Source organism: Tupaia chinensis, unplaced genomic scaffold (genome assembly GCF_000334495.1).
Source record: "Tupaia chinensis unplaced genomic scaffold, TupChi_1.0 Scaffold144952_1, whole genome shotgun sequence".
NCBI classification, from domain to species: domain Eukaryota; kingdom Metazoa; phylum Chordata; class Mammalia; order Scandentia; family Tupaiidae; genus Tupaia; species Tupaia belangeri.
The window spans coordinates 5581749-5588018 of NW_006204812.1; the positions used below are offsets into that span (position 1 = coordinate 5581749).

A 6270-nucleotide genomic window follows, 5' to 3' on the forward strand; every position below is an offset into this window, starting at 1 on the left:
TTTTTTTTTTTGAGAAGTTTATTTTTTTATTTATTTATTTTTTTGCTATAGGGCGCATGCACTCAGGATCTTGGGCATGCACGCACATACGCCTGGCATGAGTTTTAAGCCACCGGATCTGGGACGCGAATCGTGGTTGACTACATGGGAGTCCAGCGACATAGCTATTATGCTAACTGCTGGTCCCTGTACAGTAGAACTCTTGGAAATGTCTGAGAGAGAATTCAGAATATTCATAGTGACAAAATAAAATGAGATGCAAGAACTGAGAGAAAATGAACTCCAGAAGATGAAGGGGAAAAGAGACAACGAGTTCCAGGAGGTGTTGAAGTTCTTCCATGACCTGAAAGAGGAAATACAGACCTTAAAAAAGAATCAAATGGAACTATTAGAAATTAAGTCTGCCATTCAGGAAATCAAAACTTCCCTTGAAAGTATTAAAAGAAGATTAATCCATAAAGAAAATTGAAAGAGGCATTAAAATATCCAGACTCAACTAATACAAAGGACCCCTAATAGAATCAATCCAAGAAGATCTTGTCCAAGGTACATCATAACCAGACTGGCCAAATCTACAGACAAAGACAAGATACTAAAACTGGCAAGAGAGAAACATTAGGTTACTTATAAAGGTTATCCCATCAGATTAACCTTAGACCTCTAGTCAGAAACAATGTGAGCAAAGAAAAATGGGAAAATATATTCGAAATGTTAAGTGAAAAACAGTTTCAACCAAGAATATTATACCCAGCAAGATTATCTTTCATATGGAAAGAAAGGATAAAAACATTCTCAGATAAACAAGACCTGAAAGAATTTGCCAATAGCAGATTTTCTCATCAAGAAGTTTTGAAAGGAGTGCTCTACCAGGAAAATTAAAGACACATACATAAATAAGAGAACCAAAGGCAACCAAGAAAATGACCAATTTATTGCTATGGCCAAGAAATATCAATAATAATGTTGAATATTAATATCCAGGATTTAAATGGAAAAACTGGACCACAGTGACACAGCATATTTAAAAGAAGAGAGTATGAACATAAGACTGAACTGGTGAATTTTATGACTTTTTAAATGAAGTATTATTGACTTTTTTTACTATGCTTTGTTTTCTCAATTTAAGCATTTTACTTTCTTTTGAGTTGTTGATAAGTTCAGCAATTTGTTAAAATATTTTCTTGTTTGTTTCTTTAAATGGAAACATATTTTTTTTTTCTTCCTTCCTGATTCCACTGTAATTGGAAAATATTTGGGAGTATTCTTATTTTGTGGCCAAAGGATTATTTGCATAAGTTCAATAATGCTTGTTGCATTGAATCAGAAATTGGAAATACTTATTAGACAGGGCTTTGAATGCCATATCTGAAGATTAATCAGAAAATTATGGTAAGAAGGTGGCTCTCAAGTAAGCGAACAGAAGCTCTTAGAAAGATGGCCTGGCACCATAAATAGTTCTCCTGGCAGAGAGGATTACAGCAGGTATATGAAAGAATGTATAACAAAATAACCTAGACTTTTCTAGCCCAACATTGTAATCAGTAGAAATTGCAAAAGAGCAACCACAGCAGAGGATTATCTTGAAAACGACTTTGAAGGAAGAAAAAGAGACTGATCTTTGCTAGCAGATGGTATATCACAGAATACTTGGTAGGCAGGGCTGAATTGAGAAGGTTTATGTGTGATTTGTGTGCTGGGCATTTGATTTTCAACAAATTGAGTAGTTGAAATGTAAATATTTTCTCAAAAATATTTAAAACCATACTGTCTCTGTTGTTATAGAGTCACAAACAAAATTATAAGAAATATTTTGGACATTATCTTTAAAATTCAGTATTTTGAAATTTTGAAAGTTGTTTATTAACTGCTAAGAACTATGGAGTATGACCTAAAATTTTTTTCATATGTCAAGTAAATTTTTGTGGAAAATGTAAAAATAAATAAATTAATGAAGAAAAAAAACACTTTAGATTTAAGTTTTAAATATTTCACCACGCAAAAGCAATATTTCACAGATCAAGTTTGGCATCTATCTCAGGATGGGCCTGGGTTTGTGCCTTTCCTAAATGGAATGGGGAAAGACACAAATTAGCATAATAAAGTAGGGACTTGAGAGCCAATAGGATACTTTACCTTAAAATTTTTTTTTTTTTAAATTAAAAGACACAGAGAGACAGAGAGAAATTGAGCAAAGGAAACGGTGGTAGCCCTACTCTCTAGAAATGAATCTGAAGGGAGAAGTCGTAGCAGAAAACCTTCATTTTTAGTCAAGGAAAGCAATATTTTGTAGCTCAAGTTTGTATCCATCTCGGCATGAAATGTGGTTTTAATGTAAGAATAATACTGGTCTGTGGTCTGTGGATTCTGGTGGTATACCATTTTCCAAAACAAAATTCTCAAGAGATTTCTAAGTCAATATCTCAAAAGTCTCTAAACCTAAATGATAATAAGATAAAATAGTGCTCAAATAAATAAACATAAAACTCATTGCAAAATTTTATAATTTGAATGACTTTATTTCATTCTAAAATAAAAAAACAGATATGAAGCATACAAAATATGTGTACTTTCCATAAAAAAAGAGTCATCTAGGAAAAGCAATCTCATGAGGTTAGTGTTTGAAAAGGAAGGTCCTACTGGACACAGGCAGGAAGGAAATGCAAATTGAATCATAGTAATAATCTATTTGGATCTTCAGCAGCTGTAGGAAAAAAATCCTATTCTGAATATCAGATGAAAAGAAGTTTAGCCAGAATCCAGAGTGCCTGGGAGGAGATGATGAACTGGTAGAAAAACAAAGCCTAGAGAAGTGACTTAATTGTGTGCTTTGAGATTTACTGGGGCCCAACAGGGGTCAGACTTGAGGTCCTCCTTGTTCACAATCTATAAAAAATGATATAGACTGGTTAATTCTTCTGACAACACAGGGTTGAAGGAAGCATAGCCCTTCAACAAAAAGTCAGCAAAATTCAGTGTTTGAGGCCATTCCCTTGGCCTGAGAATTCTCAGAAATTGCTTGATGCTAGTTCATCAGTACTCACATTTGGGGGGCAGTTTATGAACTACAGAGTAAGTGTAGAAGCCCCAGTCAGAAGTTGTTTTTGGCACAGAAGGGAAGATTACACTGGTGTAACTTGAATTCCTGGATTGTTTTAGACAATGCTAAGATCTGGACCTCCATTATAGATAAAGCAAATTTCCCAGCCTCCTATTTCAGTCAAGTCAAAAAGAAAGCAAATGAGAACAGTGCACAGACATTTTGAGTGTGATAGGACCCTTTACCTCTAGCTGCCTTTGAAGTGTAGCCATGGAAGGGGGCTGGAAGTCTGACACAGTCTTCGTTCTTGAAGAGTGAGTCAGAATATGAACATGTCTTGAACAGTCCAGGAAATCACGGCATGCCAAGCCCCAGTTTTATTCTTTCTTGCAGCTCCATGGAGCCACAGCAGAAATGCTATCTATCTTCTGAAGGAGAAATGAGATATATCCAAATTATTTGCCATTAAGTATTGTATTTGTTTCCTTAATATAGAGGGAGTGGGCGATTCTTATAAGAGGAAAGGCCACCAACACTCAGATGTGTGTTTTTTTCTTTCATCCCACCACTTCCCCTTTCTCCAATCAAAATAGTCAATTTGGGCTTAGCTTTAGTGCCTGTTTCTATTTTGATATCAGTAGAAGAGAGTTGTGGACACGCCACCTGATTTTGGAAGAACTCATTCCTTATTAAACTATATTTTGTGCTGTTTGACAGCTAGTGGAGTTGGATTTCCAAAAGCGGTATTTGGGATGGGAGTAGAGGATGGCATGGATTTTCTAAAAAATGAAGAGTTCTAGGATCTAGCTTGTGGTTTTGGAGTATATTATTTTGATGGGGAGGAGTGCATGAAGCCATTCAATTTGGCAAGGACTTAGGACTGTGAATGGTGAAGTCATTCAAAGCAATTTTAGGATTAAAGTAAGGCTTCTTACCAGGTAACAAAGGGACATTAACATGGGAAAAATGATCTACATTCAGGCTGATGGATGATGGACACATAGGTGTGGAGAGCAAGTTAATGATCTGAGACTCCAGGGAAGAGGATTTTCTCCAAAAGGGCAGGAAAGCAATGGCCTAGAAGCTGTCAGGTAGCTTTATGAAAATTTTTCTTAGACATTCTAGAAACACTATCAATATATCACATCAACACAAGCAGCATAGTTACTAGATGCCTCAGGGTTTGAAAGGCTGTGAACCTTGGCTGGTAAGAACACTTTCTGTGGAGTTTAATGATGTAGGAGAAGGAATATTTTGAAGAATGGTCATTCCTAGGACTTCGGTGGAGATAATTTGGAGCAGGATAATGAAAAGATGAGGCTCAAAGACTAGAATAAAGGCCACATTATGTGTTGATAATAATTTAGAAAAAATATCAACCCTGAGTACGGTCTTAAAAAAAGACTAGAAATTGAGGAAGAACCACATGAGCTGGAAGGAAACAAAGAAATAAGAGAAATGTAGTTAAATTTTTAGCAAATTATTTTAATGCTCTGCAAACCTGCAACATGAGATTTCTATTTCTGGTAAAGAGGTCCTCACTGAGATCATCTAGTCCTGTGGGAACTGGCTTTCCTCTCTGAACTTCAGTTCCCTTTATAGCAAAGCTGAGGTTCACTCTAGTGATATGAATACAAGTTTTACTCAATTAGAGAGTGCATACTGTGTTGTATAAGTTATCTTCCTTTTCAAGTCATTCAGAGTCCTGACAATATACTAAAGGTGACAGCAAGGATTTTGTAGCACTTGGAAGGCCTCAGAAGAGGGAGAAGGAGCTGATTCTGAGAATGAAAGGTTGAATGATTGTCAGGCGGGGGGCCAAGGAAAGGGGTAGCAATTCTGCCAATTCACTCCCCTTCCAAACACTCCAACTTCCCATCCGCTGCCAAGACACATTTTATTTTTCTGACATGGAGTATGTATATAATTTTAGCCTCAATTTTTAAAGAACAAGAAGGTTTATTCTGTTTACATCTCCTTTTACTCCCACCTAGTACAAACATTGGCCTCCAGCCTGGTGGTGACAACAGGATCTTACAAACAAAATTGGAAGTGGATGGCTGAGTAAATTTTCCCCTGAACACTGACATTTTAACCAGGTAGGTGGGGTAGCAGAGGACCCAAACTGCAAGGTAACGGGTGAAAAAACAGCCACCACCACTTAATAATTAACTTTTCATTTGTGAATCTGGCATTGTTTGTCTGGTCCTACATCTGGACTTCAGCTCATTTAAGGACTTGGATGGACTTTGACTGAAATGGGAGCTGTTTCAGTATGTTTCATGTATGTACCCCAAACACATGGCTTAGCTTCTTCATGAGCAAGCGTGATTGATACAATAAAGGGACAGAATGTATGAAGAATTGGACAATGGAAAATACATGAGTACATGAATTACAGACTAACATTATTGAGCACTCATGGTATGTCAAGGCCCAACTATGCTGATGAAGGGAGCCAGTAGGCTCTGTATCTTGTAGTTGTTAATCTCATTTCTTTTAATTCTCATGTGGCTACATATCAACTCTAGCAAGCATGTCCAAAAATATAATTTCTACTACAGTAGGCAGGAATCTATGACATCAAAGATCTTGGATCATTTCTCATGTATTAAAGTTTCTGAAAAATCATTATATTTCATGTTATATTTCTACAAAGAGAGCGATTCTATTTTCTAATAGGTTGATTGCTAGCATGTGGTGCACACTGTATGTATTTTAAATGACATGCATGTTAATAACACTTTTTTTTTCTTCCTTCTATGACAGGTAAAAACACAGAGAGAAAGACAGAGCAAGAAACAGAAAGATGAAACACCAGCAGGGTCTTCACACAGCACTCTTTGCCTCAGATGGCCTGGATTTGGGGCACCATGCTCTGTGTCTCAAGGAGGCTGTGAGATGTGAACCTAGGACCCTCCTGTGTGGGTCCAGTTTCTCAGAGTGTTGAGTTACTGCTGTACCACCAACAGGTCTTTGCATGCACTTTTAAATGAATTAAGTTATCATGAATTAAGAACTCGTGTTCTCTGTAGCCAATTCTGAGAAATATAAAAAAAGCATACATGGGGACCAGCAGTTAGTGTAATGGCTATGTTGCTGGATTCCCACATAGTTGACCGTGGTTTGCGTCCCGGACCCGGTGGCTTAAAACTCATGCCGGGCATGTGTGCGTGTGTGCCCAAGATCCCGAGAGGAGAATGGAGGAGAAGGGATTGCGGCGTGGCCATCCT

The 6270-nt window shown here is 37.1% G+C and overlaps 1 long non-coding RNA gene across 2 annotated transcripts in view; it reads left to right on the plus strand.

The window, feature by feature from the left end:
- LOC106733780 (uncharacterized) overlaps positions 1-5126 on the plus strand; it is a 95558-nt gene extending 90432 nt beyond the window's left edge. For both annotated transcript variants that reach the window (XR_001369674.1, XR_001369673.1), the window contains one exon: positions 5032-5126. This is a non-coding gene — a long non-coding RNA (uncharacterized LOC106733780). The remainder of the gene's footprint in view (positions 1-5031) is intronic.
- Positions 5127-6270: the final 1144 nt, after the last annotated feature.